This window comes from Panthera onca, chromosome C1 (genome assembly GCF_046562875.1).
Source record: "Panthera onca isolate mPanOnc1 chromosome C1, mPanOnc1 haplotype 2, whole genome shotgun sequence".
In the NCBI taxonomy this organism is placed as follows: Eukaryota; Metazoa; Chordata; class Mammalia; order Carnivora; family Felidae; genus Panthera; species Panthera onca.
The window spans coordinates 199,169,849-199,196,635 of record NC_138346.1 but is presented as its reverse complement, the minus strand read 5'-3'; the positions used below and the strand labels follow the sequence as shown (position 1 = coordinate 199,196,635).

The following is a 26,787-nucleotide window of genomic DNA, read 5'->3' as shown; positions in this document are numbered from 1 at the left end:
CATCCTCTCTGTTCAAAGTCACACAGTCAACACCTGCCAAGAGCCCAGATTTCCAGCAGCAACAACCATCATCAGCCACAGTAATTGGATCAGCCTGGCAGCAACAGGCATCGTGTGCTCAGCCTGTGCCCAGCCGTGTGCCGTGGGCGTCCCGAGTACCGTCTAGCTCGACCTTGCTGCGGACTGATGGGGTGTGGGCTCCTTCCTTCATTTTATTTATGTATATTTCCCTGTGCTTCCTTTCCTCCGTTCAAAAGCAACATAGACTCATTTTAAGATTTCAAACAATAGAGAAAACGAGAGCCCGCAAGCATCCCAGGGTCTGATACCCATTTTACAGACGAGGAAACGGAGGCTCCGGGTACTTTCTACACGACACAGCCTTTTCGTCTATGATCGTGCGGCTGGGCTCTCTGTTCGCCTGATGTGGCAGCAGCAGGTCAGCGACTCCTGGGGAAAGCAAGGCCCTGGGTGGGTGGGGGGGGGCGGGTTTCGGGCGGTTGGAAACAACGGGCTTACTTGCGGATATTTTTCTGGAGGTTAGCATCAGCAAACCCGTATTCAGCTGTGCCACACGCCGTGGGGCCTGCCTCCCCGCTCAGGGATGACAGAGAAGAGCCATAATCTTGATAAAATCTAAATAGCATTGTCTCGAGTTAACTGGAGGGGAGACTTTATACAGGGGCTTCCGAAGAGTCCATAAATCTGAGGCTGATGAATTACCTGGGCAGGTGCCTCGGCCATTGGCATCCTCGCCGAGGACCGGAGTGGAATAATTACTTCTCTGACGCCGGTGATCTGGAGCAAGCTGGACCATTTTTCTCTTTTATTACCGTTACATTTCAGGAAAGTGTCTGCTGAAGTCCCCCACCCAACCCCCCTTTTCTAAATGTTGGATTTATTTGACGACTCCACTAGGCTGGTTTCGAGGGCCGAGCGTGCCCTACGGCAAGGAGGACTCCGTCCTGGAGCCGCCCGCCCGACGGTTCTCCTGTGGGCGTGACGGGTGGTGGCTGGACAGCCAGCTGTTCGTAACCGTCATCCCCATCAGTGGTGCCGTACGTTTTCCTCCCCCTTCCCCTGCTCTGTGGATACCTGTGCCCAACTCAAGGGAGCGGGAGTGGGCTGAAGGGTTCCTCAGCCCTGGGGAATGTGGTCAGGGCAGCCAGGTACAAAGCTGAAATTTGAGGTTCGATTACTAAAGGAAGACGGGGAGAATCTACTGGCAGGGCGTGGGCAGATTCCCTGCCCCCCGGGAATGTAGGTGAGGGGGGTGTTTCTGGGAATCCGGGGGAGGGGGAAGGAGATGGGCCACCTGTCCTCTCCACCTTCCCTCCTTCTCCTCCATCGTCCTCCACCCTGACATGGATATGTGGTTCTCTCTCTCTCTTTTTAAAAAAATATTGATTTTTTTTTGAGAGAGAAAGAAAGAGAGGGAACACGAGCGGAGCAGGGACAGAAGGAGAAGGGGACAGAGGATCCGAAGCAGGCTCTGTGCTGACAGCATGGAGCCCGATGCAGGCCTCAAACCCACGAACCATGAGATCGTGACCTGAGTTGAAGCCAGGTGCTTAACCGACTGAGCCACCCAGATGCCCCTATATGCAGTTCTCTTATTGCCTTAATTTGGATCTCCCAAAGTGCTCTCTGGATCACCCGTTAGCTCTGGGATCCCTCAATCTAGTGAGACCAGCTGAACATTTAGATAATTAATGTTTACATATGGTGACTGCTGTTGAAATTCATTCATTCATTCATTCATTCATTCAATATTTATTGGGTGCTCACTCTGTGACAGACCCTGTGCTAGGTGTGTGGGATACAACAGAGAGAAGAATCGGGTATGGTTCCTCCCCCTTGGACCTTAGACTACACAGTGAGGGCAGACAATATAAAAAAGTCAATCCGTCTAATGCATGCACAATTACAGCTGTAGTGAGTGGTCAGGGAAGACTTTCCTGAGGAAGTGATACACTTTGTCTAGTAAGAGAGGAGAGGAAAGCATTCTAGGTGAAAGGAACAGCATGTGCAAAGGCCCTGGGGTTGAGCAGGTTAGCCTGACCGGGAGGCACGTGTGGCTGGAGCAGATAAAGGGAGGGGAGCGGGGTGCGGTACGGCTGGAGCAAGGTGGGGTCCAGGCCGGGGAGGGCCTTGTCGGCCGTGTTGAGAAGTTCTCTCCAGTCGGGGCTGCAGGAAGCCTTTGAAAGCATCTGAATCGAGGAATTTGGGGCTCACAGTTAGGCAGTCTCCCAGACCCGCCTCCCCTTCCAGAGAGAGCTGAGGCCTTTGGGATTCTTTTGCGGTCCTCAACCGACTTTGTTCCCTGGGGACCCACACCTCTGGATGGGACCACACCCCTGGGGGCCATACCTCTGGGCATGTTAGAGCCAGATTCACCACAGTTCATGGGGGAAGAAAGAATCCAGAGCAAAGCATTAGGGGCCGTTATGACCGCCCCCCCCCCCCCCCCCCGCCATCCTTGGTATCCGGATCAAGCACCAAACAGGCTCTCACCACTCACACCCTCTTTTGGCAGCTGCTGGGACCACGCGCACGGGGAGAGACAGTCCCCATCAGCTCTTGCTGACCTCCCTCTTGCCAACAACCGAGTGTAAAGGCTTCTCTGGATTAAACGTGGCCCTTCGAGCCTCCACACAAAAAGAGAAAGATCAATCCTCCCGGGGCGCCAAGAGCCAAAGCATTTTCTCTTTTGGCCAAACCACTCACCTCTGTTCCAGGAAGGCGGGGGTGGGCTCTCCCAGGAGCAGGCACACAGCCATCTCCTTCGCCTGTGTTCTGTGTTCCCGTGTGCTCTCCCGAGTGGGAGTGGGGTGGGCGTGGGGGGAAGGGGGGCTTGTGGCTGGTGAGGGGCTCAGGTAGGAGCCACCCGCTCACCTGTGCCACGGCCCGTGACCCACCCTCCACCTCTTGGGGCCCCCGTCCAGAAGCACCTGCCTCGGCTTCCACTTCCGCTTTGCTTTCGTTGGAGGGAGGAGAAGGGACTGGTCTCATGAGTGAATTCAACCGCCGTTGTCGTTCTGTAACCCCACGCCGCTGGATTAGGTTTGATTTTTTTCAGTGACGTTCCCTGATGCGGGGAACACTCGCGGGGTTCGGTGCCAGACAACCTGGGGCCGCTTCTGGGCTCTGCCCTCCCCCCCCCCCCACTCGCGGGGGCATCGTTGTCCCCTGGCTTCACCTCTCTAAAACATCTGCTTCCTCGCCTGTGCAGGGGGGGGGCACCCAGAACACACGTCCGGAGAGCCGCGAGAGGGGACAGCAGACGGGGCGGCGGAGAGGCGGGTGCTGCCTACCACACCAGGCGTTTCTATTTTCTCCCGGCTCCCGCCCTCTTTCACCGATAATCTCTTGCGACGATCACGTTACATTTCCGGCACATTATCAGGAGCCTCGTATCTGTGATGACGCTCGGGTTCCGAGTCAATGAAACCACACTCAAAATGGCTTGGGGAAGAATGACATTCATCACGGGACGTGATGAGAATCCAGGCAGGGGTGAGGACTGCGTGCGGTCGGTTCCGAAGCCCCAGGGCCATCCCAGGAGTTAAGGATTCAGAAAGGGACCCCGGCAAGGTGTCAGCTTGGATCCGAGGGAGGGGCGAGGGAGAAGGGGATGCCACCAGCTACTGCTTATTGAGCACTCGTGTGGCATGCTCTTGGGCAAACCCTCTGACTCTAGGAGCCTCAGTTTCCCTATACGCATAATCGGGTAGTAACAGCCCTACCTCGCAGGCGGTTCTGAGGCTCAGGGAGGCGATCCGAGGATCCTGCTGTTTGGGGCGTGGTAAGCGGTGAGCATTCTGTAAATGTCGCGTCTTGTTATTACCGGTGCTCCCGATGTGGGTGATGTCTGAGGACGCCTGGGTGGGTGATTCCGCTCGTTCTGCGTTGCTGCCTGTTGCAGAGCTGGGACTCTCAGGAAGAGCTTCCAGGAAGCAGGGCGATCTGATCAGGTGAGCTACCCAGCGCGAGGCAGCAGTCGTGCCCCTTCGAGGGATGTGGGAGGCATGGCCACGTGAGGCCCAGAGGGCCATGTTGTGGCTGGGACTTGGGCCCCCGTGGAAGGGGCCACCGGCCCGGTTGGGGGCGTTCCGGGCCTTGAACCCGTGATGGGAGCAAATAGCGAAGGTGAAGCTTGGGAGCCCACAGGAGGCATTAAAACAGGTTTTCCGGACACAGCCGGACTCCTTCCCCTCCCGGTGGTCGTGGCTCCTGACCTCGGGCCTTGGCACAGCCAGGGGGCCATTGCTGGTCATTGAGGCTCTGAGCCATGGGATCAAGTCTCTCTGTCTATACAGGCCTCGCTGCTACTCCACGGGCTGGGAGCCCGGGAGAGGCTGGTCCACTCTGGCCAGTGTCTTGCAAAGCAGCCCGCGCCGGTCCTGTTGAACCCTGGTGCTGCCTCTGTTAACCCCTCTGAGCCTCAGCCTCCTTCGCGGTAGAATGGGAGCTGGATCCACTCGTGTCCTTTTGCTGAGCCTTAAACGAGCCCACGCACGGAAGTGAGCCCGTCAGCGGCGTGTTCGAGGGCCGACGATACGCCAAGCGCGGAGTGAAACTCTGTGTGCCTAGCACTTAGTAAGCGCTCAGGAAATGTCACTTCTCTTTCACCTGCAAAGATTCAGCGGGGTCTGCGGCTCGAGAGGGGGCCGCGATTTGATGGGAAGGACCTGGGTTCAGGTCTTTGTTCCGAAAAGCACCAGCTGAGCGAGCTTGGGCGGAGGACGTAGCCTGTGCGAATGCAGAAGTTCATGATCTCACCTGCCCTTGAGATGCACTCAGAACCGTGCCTGCCCCTCAGGCCCCAAGACGTAGTCAGACGGAGTGGCGTTTAGGGTTTTAGGGCCCTGGTGCTTGGACCCAACTCCCCTGGGAAGTTTTTAAAAACTGCATGTAGGGCCCCCATCTCAGAGACGCTGACGCAGCAGCCGCGGGAGGGGCCCAGGAACCTGATCTTTAAAGAGCTCCCCAGGGGAGACTGGCGCAGGGGGTCGTGGGGCTGGAGCTTGGGAACCAGCACAACAGGGACACAGGGGTGCACGGAGTGGAGCCGCTGTCCTAACGGAACACGCAGGCTGGAGGGGAGATGCCCCCTTATCAGGACCTTCAGTGCGAGGCTGAACCGGGCACCAGCTTCGGAGCCGGGAGGTCTGAGTTTGAGCCCTGCCTCCTCACTCTCCTGCTGTGTGACATCCGCGGCCCTCCCCAGCCTCAGTTGCCTCATCCGCAGAATGGGGATGGTGCGGGTTTGCTGTGAGGGATCGATGAGTGACCCCGCGTGGAGAAATGGTGATCCCTGCTGAACCGTGAGTCTCCTGCCCTCCCCCATCGCCGACTTCACCACTGAACAACCCCACAGACTCGCCCTTTGTCCTGCGTAGGGGTCACCAGCTCCTGAGAGGCGGGAAGGGGCCGCCCTCCTCCCTGGGCCCTGAGTCACCGCCTGGAGGAAGGCTGCCTGGAGGGGGCGATGTCGGAGGAGAGCCCTGGGTGCTGTGGCCTCCCACAGAGGCGCAGGGCACCTGTAGCTAACACCAGGTAATTGCCACGTCACTACGTCTTGGTGCCCCTTCTTCCTCTGCCCTGGCACACAGCTGCCCCATGGCCCTTGGCCTTCTGCCCCGGGAGGGAGGTTGGGCGTGAGTGTGGCTGCTGGAGGCAGGTGAGGAAGGAGGCTCGCAGCCCTTGAGTGATGTCCCCAGGGTCACTTTGGCAAGTTGGTGTCGGCGGGGCTCCTGGCTCCTTCCAGGCTCCCCTCCTCTCCGGGCGGGCGGTGTCCCCGAACAGCTGGGACTCACAGCGACCGGCCACATCATTGCTGGCATCTTTCTACCCGGGAGCCCGGTGCTCCCTCCTCCCCACCGTTCCCAGTGAGCATCGGGGCTGCTTTCATTAGGGGACTTGCTTTTAGGAGTGACATAAGCATGTCTTGAAAGGAAATGCAGTTTTAGCTCCTTCCCTTTATGCCCACCGTAACACATCTCCATTTCAATGGAGCATCTTCTCTTTTTGTGCCTCGCATTTCGAAATCTGCAACATTCAAGACCAGCTGGAAATGCCGGGTTCTGAGCACCGCCCTCCCTCCGCCCTCCGAGCCTCCTGCCCCACTCCCCCCACCCTCACCCTGCCCTGGGTGCTGTCTCCTCCTCATGGTGGCCGCCCGTTCGGAAGAGGGACTTGAATGCGCTTCTCCGGCTCAACGCCTAGGCCCTTAACCACCTAGTCTACCCTCCTCCAGGCCCCGATGTGGCTGGTGAGGACGGTGAGATTGGCCGACGTGGTGCTACAACCCTTCTCCCCCCACCCCTGCTGGCGTCACCCTGGGACCACCCGCTCGGGGGAGCCAATGTGTTTCTCTTCAAACTCAGCCAGGATGAGCTGGCTTTCCCGCCACTCGTGATCAAAGAGCCCTGACCTGCCCGGTGCCAAGTCCACCTCTGCAGCTGAGCTGGTCCCTTCCTGCTCCTGGACTTGACCTTCCTCCCTACCCTAGCCCCTGCTACTGTTCCTAACTTGGTGCCTTTGTTTTTGAAGTTATCTTTCTGGAATGGCTCCCTTCCAAATTCTCCTTCTGCCCAAGGGCGCCAGCACCTGAAGGCAGAGCAGAGAAGAAGGAAGTGGACTTTGGAGCCCGAGAGGTGTGGTTTCATCCCTGCTCTTCTCACTTGCCAGGTGACCTTAGACTTGTTACCCGCCTGCCCCATTCAACCGACATTCACCCAATCCTGCGGGCTTCTTGAATGCACTGAGTGGCTGGTAGCTCACGAGAAGGGCCTGGTGCACAGTGGGTGCCTAATAATTGCTGGATGACACAATCCGTGCTGGGCTGACATAAGCCAGCTCTGCCCCCGGCACTTCACCTCCAGAGGGGCAGGTAAGATCCCTGGGGAAACCTTTTCCACCAGCCCCGCCCTGGGAGAGAGAAATAGAAAATTTCCTGATTCCAAAGAGTAAATGTCAGAGGCTTGGGAAGGATTCCGAGGTTCTGAAAATAAACCCGGCATAGAAGGGGGGGAGGAGGCAGGGATCGAGGGGGGAGGAGGGGGAGAGCCAGGCGGGGGATGGAGATGGGGTGCCAAAGGCTGGGAGAGAAGGAGAGACAGAGGCAGCAAAGCCCCATTCATTCCCTCGCGTAAAGTGTGGATGTCGGACTAGGGCAGGCGCTGTAAAAGGGTGGCCTGTAGGATGTATCCGGTTGGAAGGTGGGCTCTGTTTCTCCCTCAAAATGTCTTCTGGAAAAGAGTGTAAACATTGGAATATCACACATAAAACTTTGATTTCCTGTCCTCCTGAAAAATCAAGAGGTCTGGCCGCGTCGGCTGTGGCCTGGACCCTCGGCTGGAGCCAGGCACCTTCCGCCCCCAGATGGGACTCCGGCTCTCAGCTTACGCTCTGTCTTCACTCCTCCCCACGGTCCCTCAGCTCTGAGGCCGAGGCCATGTCCCCTGCTGTGTTCCTGTCCGCTGAACAAGTCACGCCCCGACTTCGGGAAGGTTCCAGGTGGTGACCCCGGGCCGGAGGATCAGCCTTGCGATTCTCTGATTGTCTCAGCTTCGACGTCGTGTCCTTCCAGGAGGCCTTCCTTAACCACCCGAGACCATTCACCCCCGTCACTTTGCCAGGAAGTGGCACGGGCTGGCCGTCCCTGGGTCGGGCGTCGCTGTGGCCACTGGAGGATCCCCGAGCTGCTCGGCACCGGAGAGGGATTGGCTCCCAGTGAAAGGCCAGCCGCGCAGCATGGAACACGGGATGCTGCCCCCCGCCTCTTTACAAGCGCTGGTCGGGACGGACCCTTCTGACAGGGAGGAGCGGGAGAACTGACGGGCCATTCCAGATCTGCCTCTTCTTCCCTCCCCGTCCGCTGTGTCCCAGGACAGCTGTCAGGGGCCACTGGTATGGGGGGGGGGGGCATCTGGGTAAGGTCCTGCTGCTCCCAAATGAGCAGAAGCTCAGGGAGAGGCAAGTGGCAAGGGGAGGGGGCTGTTACCCCGGGTGGAGTTGAAAAATGACTCTGTCACTGCCATGCAGTCACCGAGCCCATACTGTCCCCTTTGTAGGTATTAAAATGAGCAAAATGCCCTCAGTCTCCTTCACGTGGCTTTTAAACATAACCCAGGAAAGGTCCAGAACACAGGAGGTCCTTCGTCACCACAGCAGCTGAGGAAGAGGGGTCAGGAGGCCTGGTTCCGGTTGTGTCCCAAGTGGCACTTTTTCCGTCTTTCTGTCTCTTTTGGATTAGCCCCGTTTCCCAAGGAGGGACTGAGGCTCCGAGAAGCTCAGAGACCCCATCATACGGTAAGGCCGGGAGGCGGCGGGGCTGGGATTGGAACCAGGTCTGCCCGACTCCCAAGGCCTTGCGATCACAACACAGTAGGGTCCCCCGTGTGACTGGGGCAAGACCCAGATATGAGACAGCAAGAAGAAAAAGTGGGGGAGAAGGAAGAAAGTAGAGAAGTGAGAGGGAGAGAAAAAGAGACATCTCGTCCCCAAACTGCAGGGGCACCTTGAGAGACCCCTTCTCCTTTTTGAGCCTCAGTTTCCCCTCTGAAAAACGGGGGGAAGGAAGGTGGACCAGATGGCTGTAAGGGCTGCTGCCTTTAGACCCAGGTCCGGTCTGCCTCTTGGAGGGGCAGCGTCCAGGCTTCCCTGATGGGAGTGGAGTTAGGAACCTTCTAGAAGAGGCCACCTGGGGGGTCTGCCCCTGTAATAGGTGAAATGGGGCCTGGGGCACATGGGGCAGCTTCTAAGGAGGACGGGCACAGAGGAGCCTCTGGTGACACACCCTAGCCACAGAGGAGGGGACAGCGGGCGTTCCTGTCTCACAGGCCTGCGACTCACCCGGACGTCGTCGTCTGTCACCCAGTCGAGCACCTGAGAAGCAGCAGCAGCGGAGAGGATTCCCACGGGTTCCTCCCTCCAGGCGCTGTGACAAAGGAGTGAGGTGTCTGCGCATTCTTGAGGGGGCAGAAGACGACCTGCCCTCTCCAGGGACGAGGGGCCGACTGAGTGGAGTGTGGGCAAGGCGATGCCTTCGAGGCTCCAGGGAATCTCAACGCTGGACCTCTCTGGGTCCCCCTTGTAGTCCTGGCCGGTGTCCGGGGCCCACGGGGCAGCACCCGGCAGCCCTTCCTGAGCATCCCTGCTTCCCCCTGTCCCTCCAACCTGGCCCTACATGACCTCGCCCCTCACCACCCCTGCTCCCTTCTCCAGATTCCCCAGTGACAGTGGGAATTCTGGTTCCCTGTGTGGCCCAGGAGCAGAAAGCCCTCCTCGCTCCCAGCTGGTCCCCACTCCCCCCAGTGAAGACCAACACTCGCCCGGGTCCCTGGGATCTGGGTCCTGGGAGGGGTGGGGACCCAACCCGGCTTCTGCCCTCAGAGGCCTGGGGACACAGCTGGGCGTTGGGAGCCAGCAGAGGCTGGCCGGGCCGGGAGTCTGCCAGAGGCTCCCTCCACACCTGGGGCGCAGGCTGCCGGCTCCAGACGGCTGGGGACACAAGGCGCTGGGAGGACTGACTGCTGGTGTCATCCATCCACGTGTCAGTTACGTCCTGAGGATGCTCAGGATGGTCCCCAGCCAGAGCTCAGACATGGTGGCCCTGGAGGGGCCGGGGAAGCAGAGGGGAAACTCGGGCACATGCGTGGCCCACACCAGGGGTTTTGCCTGAGATATTCCATTTAGGGTTGCATTAGGCCGGTTCTTTTCTGCAAGCCATGGCCCATCTCTGTGCCTCAGTATCCCCCTCTGTGAAATGGGTGTGGGCTTGGAGGGCGGTTCTCCCAGGTCCTTCCCAATCTATGGTTCCCCTGAGCCTCAGTTTCCCCTTCTGTGAAAGGGGGTGGTAAGGACGCAGCGGGGAGGTGGCTGGGAGGGGCCGGGTCTGGGCTGTGCACCTGCACGGCACGGAGCGGGGGGTCGGTGCTGCTCTGATGGGTGGGAGGCGGGTGACATCTGGACATCTGAGCCACTGGCCTGTCCGGCCCGGCTCTGCCGTCTCCGCCCCCTGACATTTGCTGCCATTTCCGGGTGGTCACTGAGCTGTCGGGGGTCTAAGCTTCCAACAGTGTCTCACCCTTTTGGCCACACAGCCCACAGGGCCCGAGTGGTTTGTCCGAAAGGCAGGGGCCTCCTGTCCTCCGGCTGCTCAGAGCCCCTCGGAGGCCCCGCTGCCCCTAAAGCAAAGACCCCACCTGCGTGTGTGCAAGGCCCTGGGAGCCCAGCTCCTGCCCTGCCTCCTGCAGCCTCTCCCACACTGACCCCAGCGTGGAAACTGAGGCTCAGAGAGGCCACGGGACTCTCCCAGGCCTCCCATCTGGAGATGGCCAAGCCGGATTCAAACCTAGGCCTGTCAGCCCCTGCACCGGGCGCCCCCCGACAGGCCACCCAGGAACGGGCGGTGTGCGCCCACCGGTGGGCCTCGTCACAGCCGGCGAAGATGCTTCTTGCCCTCCTCCGTGTCTCATGGTCCCGCACGGCTCAGCGGTAAAATCCTGCCCGGCCCGGGGTGCCCACGGACCTCTGGTCCAGGCCTTGGCTGTGCTCCCTCGGCCTCCACCCGGGGCCCTCCTCGTAGGCTCGGGCTCACCCCGTCTGCTTTTCCCCAACTTCTCCACATCCTTCACATAGAAAGGAGCCTGCAGGGGCACAAGGGGCTCTGACATGTGGCCGCCGTGTTCGCTGAGGATTTGCAACCAGGGCGCTTTGTCCCCTGCCTGAGGCCCGTGTGGATGCTCCCAGGCTCCTGACTTAAGAGCTGCTGGGGCTGGTTTTGGAGCAGCCGTGGACAGTGCAGCTGATGTGTGTCTCTTGCCCATAGTAGGGTCTTTAGAAACGTCTAGACTCGGGCACCAAGAGGTCAGTGAAGAGGTCTCAGGTTATGTGTCTCTTTTGACTTTAGCAGGGTCTTTAGAAGCGCTACGTGCTGGCGTGCAGGTGCCCTTGAACATCGGCGTCTGAGAACCGAGGGCTGGCAGGCCTTGCTGGTGTAGACGGCCCTGAGGGCCTGGTTCAGCCAGAAGGGGGCAGGTTTGCAGGGGGAGCTGGGGTCCAGAGGAGAAAGTCTGGCCCTGCTCTCGGTGTATGGGCGTGAGGCTCCGGAACGATTACAGGTGGAGTTTATTGTTGGGGCAAAGTGGCCACCCTCTCCCGGATGGGGAGGTCGGGTCGGCTCTGCGGGGGCCGCCTCTGGGCTAAGTCCCAGAGGGTGAGCAGATTCGCCAGAGAAGAGGGGACCCCGAGCCCTAGGGGCCCAGCCTGCAGAGGCCCGGGTGCAGGGGAAGGCTGTGCGGTCAGGGGAGGAGGAAACAGCATCTGCTCGGGGCTGCGGGAGTCAGAGCAGGAGGCGCCTGGAGCGCCAGGTGGAGGTTCGCCCGTCATCCTCCTGGCCACAGGGACTCAGCATTTCCTGTTTCCGCAGACGCAAGTGCCCAGGGGAGGGTACTTGAGCGCAGGGGAAGCAGGGAGGGGGACTGACAGCGAAGAGACCCGTTAAGGGGCCTGCTTGTGGGTTCCAGTGCATTCGAGAGCAGGGTGGCTGTGGTGGAGACGGCAGGAAGTGGGAGGACATAGGGTTCTCTCCCTGCACAGACCGCACCGGAGCCCTGCAGAGAGTGGGTGAATGGTAGGATGGGTTTTGCAGGGTGAATAAGAGTTCTCCAGGGAGAGGAAAAGCACTGAGGCACCTGCGTGGACAGAGCCACTAAGGACAGGGCAGGTCTGGGAAACGGTGCACACACCCTGTGCCTGGGGCGTAGTTGGCATTGAGAATTTGGGCCCGGGAGAGGGCGTATTCGTTTTTCTGTTGTTGCTGTAACGAATGGCCACAAACTCAGCAGCTCAAAACTACACACTTGACTATCTTATAGTCCCTCGGGTGGTAGGTCGGATGCCGTCCCCAGAAGGCTACAATAAAGAAATGGCAGGGTGACATCTCATTGCTGGAGGTTCTAGGAGAGGATCTGTTTCCTGGCTCACTGGGGGGGTTGGCAGAATTCAGTTCCTGGTGATTATTGGACCGAGGTCCCCGTTTCCTGGCTGGCTGCCAGCTGAGGGTGTCCCCAGCTTCTGCAGCCCCCACGCCCTTGAGTCCTGTGCCCCTTCCTCTGCGAATCCGGCCACAGTGTGTGGGTTCTTGTTTGCGGTTTGAACCTCTCCTTCTTCCTTCTTGTCTCTCTGCTGCTTTTTTCCACTTTTACCGTTATGCGATTGGATGGGGCCCTCCCGCTGTAATTAGAGATGCTCTCCCATCTCAAGGGCCATAACCCTCATCACCTCTGCAAAGTCCCCTTCGCCACGGACCATGACATGCTCGTAGGCGCCAGGGGGTGGCGTGGGGACATCGCTGGGGTGGGGCACAATTCCTCTTACCACGGAGAGGGGAGGGGAAAAAAGAGTGACATTTGTTATGCAAGTGCCATGGACCAAGCAAGTTGTTTCGGAGGTCATCTTATTTTGTCCTCTCGCCTGGCCTGCATTATTTTACATTTTACAGACCAGGAAACTGAGGGTCAGAGAGACCCGTGAAGGCCGTGCGGTGAGGAGGGGGGAGGGGAAGGATGTGAGCCCACATCTGCAGACTCAAAGCTCGCGCCCCGTCTATGGAACCTCAGCATCATCTCCTACACGGCAGGGAGGATGGGTCTGGCCCCCCCTCCGCCCCCCGTGAGAGGCTCAGTGCCCTCTCTTCTTCTTTTCTTTTTTCTGTTGTTAAAAAAAATTTTTTTAAATGTTTATTTTAGTTTTGAGAGACAGAGCCCGAGTGGGGGAGGGGCAGAGAGAGAGAGGGAGACACAGAATCCGAAGCAGGCTCCAGGCTCTGAGCCATCAGCACAGAGCCCGATGCGGGGCTCGAACCCACCAACTGCAAGATCATGACCTGAGCTGAAGTCCGAGGCTTAGCTGACTGAGCCACCAGGCGCCCCTCAGTGCCTGCTCTTCGGATACCCCGTGAGCCTAGGACACGCCTGCCCCCTGCTGGAGAAGGCTGGTGGGTGGCTCCTTCCTTAGGCTGCAGGCAACGCCGGGGATGCTGGGCAAGCAGGTAACCGCTCAGACAGACGCTGTCACACCTGGCTGATCGATGCCACCGGGCAGAGTGGCCCTGATCTGCCATCAAATGAATCGGACAGGTCCAGCTGAACAGAGGGGGTTTGATCTCAGCAGATATTTGCGGAGCGGGCGCAGGGCTAGGCTTTGGGTGGTTTGTGGGTGGATTCAGACCAGGAGGTAAAAGCGCCAATCTGCGTCAGACGCGGTCGAGTTGCAGTAAATTATATGCTTTTTCGCCTTGTTCCAGACCACATTCTCTCTCTCTAGGTCAGGTCAGAACCTGTCCAGCTCTCCTCGAGAAGCGGCCAAGCTTTTGCCCTTAGAGTAAAAGCTGTTTGTGATGTTCTGTGAAAGATGCAACGTTTGGCACGTGTACGAGACGTCGTAGGCTCCGGCTTCTATTCTTTGTGCACAGTTGGAAGAGCGAAGGCATCTGAAACTCACTTTCCAGGGTCGGGCTCATGGTTTCCCACTGGGTTTAGCGGGTGCCTGTGGGGCCCGGCGCTGCCTGGGGGGCCCGGAGGCTTCTTCTCCTGCTTCTGCCTCTGCACTTGATGTGCTGATAACGCGGTTTTAGCGCATTTATAAACATTTGGGTATCTTCTTCGGTCATTTATTTTTCAGTTATTTTTCGGGGAAAATAAATTGTTTTTACGCTCTAATAAAATCGCTGTTCCGCAGCCTTGGACGTGCCGGTGGATGAGAGCAGGGCCGGCAGAGTTTCCCCCGCCCCCCCGGCACTGAGCAACAGGGCCACCCGGTTTCAGTCCCGGATGGGCCGGACCCTTGCTGTGCTGCCTTGGGAAAGTTGCTTTCCCTCCCTGGGCCTCAGAAGCTCCCACATCATCTCTGATATTTATAGTCTGAATGTTCCAGGAGGCACAGTTTTTTGTTTGTTGGTTGGTTGGTTGGTTTTTGGTGTTTTTTTTGTTTTTATTTTTTTAGTGTAGACAATCTTTATTGGCAGGTGTTCAGAGTGCAAAATGGTGACAAATCCAGAGGGATGGGAAAGGAGGCGGGGCATGGTTCCCCTCCCTCCAAGTGGGGACCCCATAACCAGGCCAGTGGGGTGAGAGCGTTTGATGGTGGCCACTCTGGGCCCCGCCCCCTTCGGACAGCACGCTCCCAGGTAGGAAGGAAGGAACTAGGAGACTTTATGAAATCAGTAGGCACCTGCTATGTGCCAAGCGTAGAGCTCTATCCCAGGGAAGCGGATCTGTACCTTGACCTCAAAGAGTACATCTTCCGGAGCGAGGAGATTCACTTGGGTAATGAGCAGAGTCACTGTACTACACAGAACGGAAGCTCCGTGTGGGTGGGGAATTCTGTCCGTTTCCTTCACGTTCTTTCTCCGCTGCCTGCATTGCTGATCTCAGCACCCGCATCCCTCTTGGAAACGGGGGCACATCAGGCTGAGCACTGTCTTTGCTTCGGGTGCCACTGACACTCCCGGACACACCTGCTTTGCTTCCCGCCCCCAGCCAGCGGCTGAGACCATGCCCATTGAAGCCTTCTGGGCGCCTTGAATCCCGTAACCGATATGCCGGGGGTGGGGGTGGGAGGAGAGGGGTCAGGGGCAGAACTAGTTATGTATGTGGCTCACAGCACCCGGAAAGACCCCGCCTGGTTCAATCAATACACCTGCAACACCGTGACTCCCGCCTCAAATCAATAATGCTTACACAGTCAGGTGGGAGGGCTGTGACTTATTTTGCCTTCCCCTGCGCCCTTTCTGGAATAACCAACCGTCTCTCTTGCAAATGAATGCCTCACCCCCTACGGGTCCCTCAGGCCCTGATGGTGGCGGGGGTTGGGGGGGGGGTGGGCTGGGTCGCGGCTGGCAGGTTCTAGAGCTCCACACCTGGAACCAGTCCTGACCAAGATGCTTCTCCTATCACTCCTCCCTCCATAGCCCTGGGACATGGGGCGTCAGGGGGGTTGAGTTCCTCACCCAACTGTGAGCCTAGGACTAACCAATTAGAGATCGTAACAGCAGTACCTGTGAACTTGGAGAACAAACTTTTGGTGGCGGAGAGGAGGGGATGGGGGGGATGGGCAAAATGGGTGAAGGGGCGAGAGAGGCAGACCTCCAGTTACGGAATGGGGAAGCCTTGGGGATCAAAGACACGGCACGAGGAATCCTGTCAGCGATGCCGTAATAGTGTTGAATGGGGGCAGGCGGTAGGTCTACTTGTGGTGAGCACAGTATAACGTTTCACGTCCGATCGCTAAGTTGTACACCTGAAGCTAATGTCACATTGTGTGTCGCCCACGCTCAAATAAAAACAAATAATAATAATTACAAACATGGCAGCAGGGGCACCTGGGTGGCTTAGTCGGTTGACTTCGGCTCAGGTCACGATCTCACCGTTCGTGGGTTCGAGCCCCGCGTCGGGCTCTGTGCTGACGGCTCGGAGCCCGGAGCCTGCTTCGGATTCTGTGTCTCCCTCTCTCTCTGCCCCTTCCCCCGCTCGCACTCTGTCTCTCTCTCTCAAAATAAAGAAAACAGTAAAAGAAAATTAAAAAAAAAAAAAAATAGCAGCAAACATTTCCGGAGCTCTTCCAGTGACTGGGAGGTGGGCTTGGAGAGGAGGGGCTCTGAGGAGGTTCCTGGAGGACCAGTGAGAGCTAACCGGCAAGAAGAGAGGGGCTGCAGGGGTGAAGGCAGGGGTGCAGGCAGGGGAGGGAAGTGCGGGGCCTCCCAGTGGCTGGAGGACAAAGGGCTGGCTCAGAGAGGAGGCAGGGCCCGATGCTGCCAGGCTGGGGAGCTTGGGCATGGCAGTCAGAGAAGCCACGGAGGACTTCAGAAAGTTCCTCCACGCCGTAGGCTCAATCCCGGCCCCATCCACCCCTTTTGTGCTAACTCTTCTCCCGGAGCCCATAGAATATGTTCGCGTGTCTCTCCTGTGACCGCCAGGCAGACAGCTAGCTGTGGACGGCCTCGCTCCCACCCACTGAATCTCCAAGTTCCCGGTGGGACAAGCCAGGGCGACCCTTCCCCACCCTCCTCCTGCCCTGCGGGCACACTCTAGCTCATCAATCAAAATGGGTCCAGTTCACTGTCTAATACGTTCCAAAACCTGTCTGCAGTTTTAGAAAGCTGGTGTCTGTGCTCCTGCCCCACGTCTAGCGCCTGGTAGAGACGCTTATCTGGCCTTCAGACACGCCCACGATCAAGGCTCTGATGTGAGCCCCGTTTCGGAGGGGAGCGAAGGGCGGAGGGGTTGGCCCAGAGCGACGTGGGGAGACAGGGGCAGAGCCGGGCCTTGCACCCCGGCCTGGCACGTGCTCCTATATCTGCACTCGAACAGGCGCCTCTCTGGCGTCTTGTCATTCTCTGCGCTTTTTCCCATGTTAAACTGTGGCGATGTGTAAGCGAGAAAACAAAATGACTTGAAAAAGTCGGACTGTCTCTGGTCCTGCCTCCCTGAGCCCAGGGCCTCCCTGAGGCATCTGACTCAGGCTCGTTGGGCCCTTAGCTGTGCTGGCCCTACGCAAAGCCCCCTACCACCCGCTCCCTGAGTCCTCCTAGAAACCCCTGAGCTGGGTGTAGTTATCTCCATTTTCCAGCTGAGGACAACGCAGCTCAGAGAGGCAAAGGGACTTGTCTAACGTCACACAGCTAGGCGCTGCCGGGCCAAGAGGACCTATTCCAGAGCCCCTGTTCTGAACTCCCGGGCAGGTGACGTTCTCAGAGCCTGGCTTTCATGGAGGGGAGGTGAAGGAGGGAGAACAAACTTATGTTGGAGTTTGGTGGTTGGAAACCAGCGACCCAAAGCTCCGTGTCACTTTCTGGCTGTTTTGAGGGCAGGTGGTCTGAGCCCCTGTGGGTGGTGCAGCCTGCGTGACTGTTCTTGCCTGGATTTTTCCGGCCTCCACGGTTTGACTCGCCAAGACCACGTGCCTTGGGTCACTTAGCGCTGTCTTCACCGGGGCTCTGGTGGGCTGCAGAGCGGAGCAGGGGACTTATGTGCTCCTGTCCCTTCTCCTCAATGGCTACACCTGTCATCACTGCCGCCCTGTCTCTGGCCCTGTCGGAGCAGCATCAGTGGGCCAGCTCGTGCACTGTGCTTAATTCAATAGCCACTCACGGAGGACAGCTGGGTTGATGCCTTGTCCGTGCTGAGCACTGTATCAGTCAGCCCAGGCAAGGCTCTGCTCTGTAACAAACAGCCCCGAATCACAGTGCCTTAAACAACCCCCCCACAAAAATATATTTATTGCTTATTAATCCTACATGTCTTTTGTGGGTTGGGTGGGCGTGGCTCTGCTCACTGGGGCCACCCACGGACCCGGGGTGACAAAGTAGCTACTATGCCGGAGGTGAAGACGGCTCCGAGGGGGTTTTGTACCGGATACTAAATGCTCAGCAAGGAAGTGACACACGTCACTTCTGCTCACACAACTCACTGAGCGGAACTAGTCGCCTGGTCCCACTGAGCCACGGGGCACAAAGCTGAGTCCCACCACGGGCCTGTAAGGGGGAGATGTGAAAATGTTTGGCAAAATGTATGACTACCCCAGGCGCCCTGGGGGCCGGAAGGGTAATGACTCGGCCTCATTTCCCTCTTCACATCCCCTCCCACCCTGCCTGCACCCAGGGGGCGTAACGTTTCAACAAGGTCACTCTGTTAATTTTCTTCCTATTCAATCCCGGTGGACTTGAGGACGTGACTATCTCAAGAGACCGAGGGTCAGCAATTAAATGAACTGACAGTGATCGCAGAACTTGGAGGCCACTGGGCTGGGACGGGCAACCAGGTTCGCCTGGCCCAAAGCCCAGTCCTCTTCTCCCAGAACCGTGGTGCCCTCAGAAGGATCAGCAAAGCCATAGGGAGGCCAGGGCGAGATGCTGAGGCAGGGACAGTCAGTGCGGTGGGTGAGGGTGAGCCCCAGAACTGGGGAGGGGCCCCGTCTCAACAGGTGGACGGACTCCCAGAAACCAGACAGAGGGAAGGGCCCGCCGGTGCCCCACGGAGGTGGGAAGACCCAGGGGACTGAGAAGCTGTGAGCAGTTGACCTGGGCATGCAGATGTGGGAGGAAGAGGAGGAGAAGCTCACGTGGCCGGGGTGAGTCCAGACGCGTGGATTCCGGCATCAGACAGACTTGGGCTTGGCACCCGGACCTGCCGCTTCCCAGCGGATTTGGAACACGTTCAACACCTTCCTCAGGAGCTTAAGGGAAACCACGCCTCCTAAGGTGGTTACGAAGTTAGGTAAGGGCAGTACACGGCGCCGTGTGTGATGTTGAGGGTGTTTAGTAAAAGACATCAGCAAAGGCCTCAGATGGCGAGGGGTCCCTTTGTGCAGGCCCCCTGCCAACCATTTTGCACCAACTCAGTCATTAAATCCTCAGAACCACCCCCTGATGAGGGACCATCGGGTGGTACCCGTGGATGAGGTACCCATTTTACAGATAAGGACAATGGAGGCCAGAGAGGCTGACGCCCCACACGTGGGCCTTTGCTTTTCCTTAGGAGCCTCAGAGCTTGACAACGAAGCTCTGGGTTAAAGGAGCATGAATAGACTCTGACACCCTCCACCTCCCCCGACCCCTTTGATCGGCCAACCCCCGCCCCCCCCCCCCCCCCCAGTCTGCTTTTGAAAAGCTCCATTTCCCCAGACAGGGAACCACTTCATGACCGAAGGCCCTTCTCCACAAGGGCTGAACACGGAGACCCAGGAAACTCCCTCGGTTGGAGCATCGCTTTGGAGATCGATGCGCTGTGATTGCGAACCCCGCCTCTGCGGGCAGCTAATTGTAGCCGGACCCTTCCAGGCTTCTTACCAGGCTCACCCACCCCCGTGGCCCCGTACAGCGGTTCTGAGAGCATCACTGATCTCTTGACGACAGTGTCCTCGTGAAATACACATCTGCTGCTACTCGGAGAGCCGTCTGCCATGGAGGCACAGAAGAAATGCTACCGGGGGGGACAATAACCATAATTTCATTGGAAAGCCCACCTTCTTGCACGGTTTCCCTCCCGCCTCTTTCCCTCCTGCCTCTTTCCCGCTTTGATCGTGGCCTCACAGCTCAAACCCGGGTAACTCGGTGCCTTACACTCTATGTCCCCGAGCAATGGGGTAAAGCCATCAACAGGGTGTTGAAGATATCTCCAATTGCGGGCAAGTTCCCTGGGGTGAGGGCCCTTGGCAACCGGCAGTGAGTTAGCACCTATTTATTTGCATGAGGCAGAGGGTTCCCCGAGGTCTGCAGGCCCTAGAAAAAAAATCCAACAACACTGTCCTTACAGAGGCGGACAGAATAAGTAAAGGGTTGGGAGCCTGGGTGGCTCAGCTGGTTGAGCAGTTGAGTGGTTGAGCGTCCGACTTCGGCTCAGGTCATGGCTTCACGGTTCGTGGGTTCGAGCCACGTGTCGGGCTCGGCACTGAGTGTGGAGCCTGCTTGGGCTTCTCTCTCTTCCCCTCGCTCTCTGCCCCTCCCTGCTCATGCTCTTTCTCAAAAATAAACAGGAAAAAGAAAAGTATTCATTGTTTGCCATTCAGTGTAACTGACAGTCCCTCATGTCTATTTGCCAAGTCTGACAACCCAATCCTTGAGCCACTTGAGAGGAGACACCTCAGAAAAATATCTTTGGTCTCCAGAGTGCCAGGCTTGGCATTTCAAATCTGTCCTTGGTCAAAGCCTGCAGCCTCACCGCCCGCCCCTACCTTTCTTTCCATGTCCCTCCCTCCCTCCGGCTCTACGGAGCTCTTTCCTGCTTCCTTGCACACGTCCTGCTTTGCACACCTCCGTGCCATCACCTACGTCGGCCCCCTACCCAGACTGCCTTTGCCACCCTGTCCTCACGCTCAGCTTTGCCTCTAGGCTGGGACTGCAGAATCAGCTCTCAAAAGTTGTCCGGCTGCAAAGTCGCCCCGTGCAGGTGACTTGAATCCCGGAAAGAGCGGAGCAGACCCCCTCGTGTAGGTTCCCTGTGATGTGGGGGTTCAAGGACAGGAGTGTCGGCAGAGTCATCCCAAGCTGAGGCTTGAGGGGCTCCCGCCTTCTTTCCAGGGCGCTCCTCTCTTGTCCTTTGCAGAAGATCAGAGCCTTTCCCTGGCAACTGGCCTCCAGCCAGTGAATGTAGGAAGCAGGCTTCTGGAAGGCAGGCCTCGGCAGGGGCTTTGGTGGATGCAAGACTTCTCCCGGTGTGGGGAGCTCCCAGGCGCCCCTGAGGAGCGGGAAGGGGAGCAGGAGGGCAGGGGCCTGGAGGGCGAAGGGGCAGGGGTGAGGTTGCCTCATGGGTCTGTTTACTTCCATTCGCTCCAGGTTACCTTTCAATGGAATAAAATAATCCGCTCATCCCCTTTATTTCCATTCAGTGCTTCTAGAAAAGGCTTACTTGACACTTTAGGAAGAGGAAAAAAAGACAGGCGAGAGGCATCATTTTCAGTAGAAACCGCAGGACGGAGAAATCTCAGTGAATTCAGCATTTGGTGCCTCTTCACGTCTGTGTGAATGCGATCAGGTGAGGCGAGAAGCTAGGTCCAAAGCCTGGCTCTCCAGCAGGCAGGTGGGCCAGGATCTACCCTGTGACCCCCCTGCCCCCCTCCACAAGGACCCTGTGCAGGAGAGGAGGCTGCTGTGGGGGAGGCTGTGGCCTCCTCACACATTCAAATGACTCAGGAAAACTTGTCCACGAGGTAAAGATAAAACCCCGCTCCTGGCTCACGATATATTCTGCGCCACGTGGGGCTACCTTGTTTCTTACCCGTTATAAACATTTATTGGAAAGCGCCACGGGTGAGGTTAGGGCTTGGGGAAATGGAAATCGTTGAAACATTCATTCATTGATGTGTTGAACACATGGTTATGGAGCCCCAGCTGTGCACCGATCACTGCTCTGGGCGCTGGGAATTCGACTTTGAGAAAGACAGACAGGGGTTCCTCCCTGCAGGAGTTGACATTCTGGAGGGGGAGTAGATTGATTTCAGGCCATGCCAAAGACTATGAAGAATGTAAAACTGTGCTAGGCTGGGCGGATGCTGTGGCGCAGGAGGAGGGAACCGCTGATAGGATGATCAGGGAGGGCTTCCTGGAAGAGAGGATATTTAAGGCTTCGAAGGGCTCAGCCCTGTTGTTAGCACACGGGAGTTGCTTCGTAATTGTTCCCTATTTCTGACAGCTCATCCGGGCACAGGGCACATGAGCAGGATGAGAGAGATGAGTCAGAGGATCTTCAGGTCCTGTCCAGACTCACGGATTTGTGAGTAAGAGGCTTGAAAACGATTTGCTCATTTTAGCGGGGAAATACTCTCGCTTCCAGTCCCGCTTTTATTATTAATTGATTTAGCGAAACATTTTTCCCCTAGCTAATGCAGATGTGCCCAGAATTATGACCAGTTTGTGTCAGCGAGATGTTCTCGTACTTCCAGAGCTAGGTCGAAATTTCTACATAAAGATGCAACGTAAATTCAAGGCTCAGAACGCCTATCTAGAATTTTGGGGAGTATCTGACAGCATTCTAATGTTAGCCAAATTGTTTAAAAAAATGTTTTTTAACGTTTATCTATTTTTGACAGACAGAGAGAGACAGAGCATGAGCTGGGGAGGGGCAGAGAGAGAGGGAGACACAGAATCTGAAGCAGGATCCAGGCTCTGAGCTGTCAGCACAGAGCCTGACGCGGGGCTCAAACTCACAGACTGCGAGATCATGACCTGAGCTGAAGTCCGACGCTCAACCGACTGAGCCACCCAGGCGCCCCTAATGTTAGCCAAATGGTAAATTCAGCAGATTTACTCTTTTATACACTTGTTAACTTCTCTTGTCCCAGCCCCCTGCCCTGTGCTTCTCAGTTTCCCAGGGCCCTCCCTGCTGGCTGTCCAGGGACCCAACGTTGGCCCTGTGTTTCCCAAGGCTGGTCTTCTCCATGACTCACAGGATGGAACAGGTTACACGTCAGGGAGCCCAGCCCTCCATTTCACAAATGAAGAAACTGAGGTCAGAGAGGGGAAGGGACTTCTCCACAATGCCTATGAGGAATCTCATCTGGGACAGGGAGATCTCCCCGGGACCCTTGAACCAGCACCTGGTTCCAGCACATGGAGAGTAGCCACCCTTTCCAGACCAGTTCTGCCAATGACTTCAACTGGTTCATTCGCTGATTCATTTGAAAGACAACCACTGATGGCTACCATGTGCCTGGTGATGTTCGAGGCAGTAGGGAAATAGGGCAGCATAAGATTAAATGTCTGTTCTCCAGCAGGGGTGGGGGTGCGAACAGAAGAGAAACAATGGGAAAAGTCACGCACACGTTCATCTTCATCATCGTCAGGGTCACCGTCATCCTCACGATCAGCACTGTTTCCCAGGCTGCTGCGGGAGGGCAACACAGGATGTCGGGGCCAGGACTGAAGGCTCAGCAGCGGAGGTGACACCCAACACTTAAAGAAGGGACTGTGCTTTCCCTTCGTGGTGGCGGGGAAGTCATCCAAAGCAGACTGAACGCATGGGCAAGGCAGGGAGGTAAGGCGACACAGAGCACAGCACCAGGGCCCTGTAAACAATCTGTAAGGCCGGAGTATGGAGTCCAGGAGGGGTGTGGCTGGAAGGGGCAGCACAGCAAACCCCCCCCGCCCCCGCCCCCTTCTCACACCACCCTTCTGCTACCAGCTCTATAGCCCTTTCTTGTTTGCCCCGCCCCCACTTCCTGTTTCCTGTCTGGGTGCCAATCAACGACCACGCTCCCCAGGAGGTGTGAGCATGTGACCCACGTGGCTACCGTGATTGGTGCAGGGGTAGGCACATGGTTCAAGCCAGGCCAATCAGAGCCCTTCTCTGGGGTTTATGACTGGATGTTGGGCGGGGGAAAGGCTCTGTTTCCTCTGGGCCGCTGAAAACCTCGTGCTGCCTTTGGCCATGGCCTCTCTATCTGTCTGGCCATTTGGAAGAAAGGATGAGCGTGGGCTTCTGACCTTGTGTGATGGGCACAGACAAGGGTCTCCTACTCAGGTCCGTCGGAGTGTATGCTTCTAATCACTAACCGCCCGGTTACATCCCTACCTGAAGCAGGCGCCCTCCCTGCACCGGCACTCCCCTGGCGTGGCCAGGCTTTTCCCACCCCAGCTGGCTTGCCTTTCCTGACTCATCTTTAAGCAGAGGCTTTTCTCAACCTCCGCCGGAGCGCTCCGAGGCTCTGCTTTGCTGGGAGAACGGGGCGCCCTCACTGCTCGCGATAGTTCTCAGGAAGCCGGGGTTCTTCTCAATCATTTATTAGGCAGACTTTCTCCATCAAAGAGCCTGAAATTCTGAAAACTTTTCCCTCTGTCGCCTGCTGGGAGAGTCGCGGGGTCCTACCGATCTAGTGAGCCCAGGAGAGAAACGAGCGCCTGCTGCTCCCAGAAGGAAGCCTGGCCGGTTGATCTAAGATAGGAGAGGGAGGCTGCTTCGGGGCTGCTTGTTTGGGGCTGGCTTTCGGCGGGGGAGGGGGGGGTGAGTGGGGGGCGGGGCTGCTCCCCAGGGCCCTGGGCCAGGGCTCAGGGCAGGAGCAGTGGCAGGTCCGGGAGCTGCGATCACTTTCAGTGAGTGGGCAGAGCCCAATGAGACGCTGTTTGGAGGAGGGTGGAAATTTCTGCACTTGGCTGTGTCCCTCGCAGGGTCCTCCCTACGAGAGGAGGCCTTGGCGACCAAGGTCCAGCTCTCCCCCCACCCCACCAGCCCTGGTCTCTGTGAAGCCCAGGATTTCGTGACACTCACATCTGTCTGAGTGCATGTCTATGCGTGTTCAATTTCCACCCCACTGAAGTCAGCAGCCTCTGCAGGTCTGGCTCCTGGAGCTTTCCAGCTGGAAGGGGTGTTACAAGTCAAGAGCATCGGCCTCAGAGGTGTGGCTTGCTTGCAGCTTTGACATTTCTGGAGTCCCTCGCCTTAGGATATAGCAGCCCAGCTCCTGAGCACAGATTTCAGGTCTGTCACTTGCAGCCCCACTTCTGGCTACAATAAACATTCCCCCAACGAGCTGTAAACCTGTACTGCTCTGCTGGGGGGTGGGGGGGGGGGCTTTTACACCGTCTGGAATTCACTTCCTCTCTCCCACCTGGTGTGATTCTAAGCATCTGCCAGGCATGGATCAGGTGTCTCCTCCTCCCTGGAACGCTTCCCCTCCACCCCAGGCAGAACTAACTGCTTGGTCTCCTTGTTGAGGCCTCAGCTGGAAGATTCAAGATTTGCTTCTGGGAAAGACTCGCTCACCGGCCCCACCACGGGCATTGCCGACCCGCCCAGAGCCAGACTTCGAACATCACCCTGTTGTACTTTCTTCCCCGCGTCTGGCCCGCATCTGTCCCGCATCATTCTCCTGGCCTTCCTGCCTCCCCGCACCGGACTCAGGCTCCTGGGGGCAGGGCGCTCCCCGCTCACCACTGCGCCCCAGGCCCTGCGCAGGACCGAACGTAGTAGGACCTCAGTAAGCCTGGTGGTGGGAGCGGACCTGAGCTGGCCCTTCTCTAATGTCACATGTTTTCTCCCTGGGGACTGACCCTTCTCCCGAGCTGCCTGAACCCTGGCCCCTCCCTCGACTCTCCCCTGCAGCCCGAAGCAGCTCAGAGCCCGCGGGCCTGGCCCCTGGCATGTTTTATAGCTCCTCTCTGGACTCCTAATAGCAGCCACATTTTGCGAGTTTGGAGAAGGAGCGTTAAGGCCAGTCAAGTGGATAAATCACATCTCTTCAATGGGCCAGACGTGGATTTACACAATAGCCTGTGAAAAACGCATCTTCGGGGGCGACCTGGCAGGAAACAGCCTTTCTTCTGAAGGGCTCGTGGCCCCGGGGAGAAACAAGAGGACTTCTGTAGGGGTCTAATTATTGCCTGTTTTGTAGGAGTCTAAGTATTGCCGCTGCTGACGGGCCGGAGGGCCAGCGCGGTCTCCCCTCGCGCTCACGTGCACCCCGCGCCATCTGTCCCCGGGTCTCCCAGGTAAGTGTCCTGCTCCTGGGGGGGAGGAGGGCGTGGCCAGTGTCCGTCCTGGGGTTCTGCCTCCCGCCCTCCTGCCCACACGCGAACTCAGAGGGCACAGGGTGCGTCTGTCCCTGGGAGCCCAGGGCCCGCACACAGCAGGCCCTTGGTCACTGCCGGCCCCTCTCTTCCCGCAGCTCCAGGAGATGAGCAGGGGGGGCTCCCAGGGGCTCTGAATGCTCACGAGGCTGGGGTGCGGTGGGGAGAGCTAGGGCTGAGGCTGCTGCTCAGTAAGGAGATAAGGGCCCCCGCGCCATCAGGCTGGAAGGGGACTTGGTGGCCGTCTGGCCAACGCCTGGACCGTCGGATGGGGGAGCGGAGACGGCTAGGGGGAAGGCAGAACGACGCAGGGCTGGCTTCTAGGGGCGCTGTCGATGCCAAGCTCTCTGCGGGGTGGACAGGGCTCACCCACGTGGACACCTGCTGGGGCCCGGGCCCAGCACCTGGCTCCGTGGGTGTCGTCTCCCTCAGGGCTCACATCGGTCCTGTGAGGCAGGCGTGAGCCCGTTTCCCACAGGAGGAAAGCAAGGCCTCAGACAGGGGGAGAGACTTGTCCAGCGTCCCACAGCTAATCCTTCCGCCACACAAAACTGGCCCACTGGGAAAAGACACCCCAACCTCCTGGCATTTGTGCCCGCCAGAGATCCCCTAATCTCACCCACTTCCTCACCCCAGGGCTGGAGGGCAGAGGGAAGGGTGCGGGGACCCGGGACCTTTGTTGGGGTCTGAGATGCATGTCTGGGTTCTGCCCATTAGGAGGCAACGGAGGACCTTTGCGGCACTGCCCTGCCTCGTGCTGTGCCCCCTCCCACCACCACTAATAGACTGAAACAATTAGGTGGAAAGAAGAGACTTATGGCCGTCGTTTGGTGCCTTACTGGTCCCTTGTCCAGATGCAGGCTGCACGGGACTGCACGGGCTTCCCGACGTCCTTGCACAAGGCAGATCTTTCCCAAGACCCAAGGCGGCTCCTGGCTCCCACTGGTGCACCCAACCCTGTCCTTCCTGGTTCACTCCTACAGAACTCACTGCTCCCAGGGGAGGCCTCCCTCCACACTGAGCTCCTCTCCCCCTGCCCCAGACTCCTTGGGGTTCTCGCTTCTGCGCCCTCGAGTTCCTGTTCACTGGGGGCTTCGGGACCTGGGCCAGAAACTCGGGAGCCACGGATTCGGTAGCTGTTACAACTGGTCCTGTCTCTCTGCCTCCACCTTGCACCAACTTCATTAAACTCGCCTGGACCCTAATGGGTCCCCCATCCGCTCTTGTCTCTTCTTCTCATCTGTTTCCATGGCAGCCAGGGGGATCCTCCTGAAAGGTGAATCATTAAAGTCCCTTCCCTGCTTAAACTCTGTGGTGGCTTCCCCCCTGCACTTCACGGGCAATCTGACCTCTCATCGCAGAGAGTGGAGTGTGGTCTTTGTAGAGAGTGGAGGACGAATGGGAGACGGTAACTGAAGGGAGTTTAATGGAGGGACGGTCACCGGATCACCAAGGCGGGGACAGGATACAGAGGATACAGGAAACCTGCAGGGGCTGCTGGGCCACCCAGGGAGGGGTGGGGCTACCAACAGTAGGGAGCCTGTCCATCCCAGGCCTGCAGGGGCCAGGGGAAGGAGCAGTTACCAGACCCCCTGAGAGCACGGCAGCCATGGGATAGGGGCCTCCAGAGGAGCTGGGACCACAGGAGACTGCAGCCAAGGCCAACGGGGGCTCAAGGGGAGGGAGCCGGGGAGTGAACACTCCTCCTCCTCCCGCCCTGG

At 58.0% G+C, this 26,787-nt stretch overlaps 1 long non-coding RNA gene across 1 annotated transcript; it reads left to right on the top strand.

Annotated features, from left to right (window-relative positions):
* The first annotated feature begins 22,886 nt into the window (after positions 1-22,886).
* On the top strand, positions 22,887-26,285 carry LOC144617095 (uncharacterized). The gene is made up of 3 exons (XR_013557119.1): positions 22,887-23,024; positions 24,892-24,988; positions 25,784-26,285. It is a non-coding gene; the product is annotated as an uncharacterized LOC144617095 (long non-coding RNA).
* The last annotated feature ends 502 nt before the right edge of the window (positions 26,286-26,787 follow it).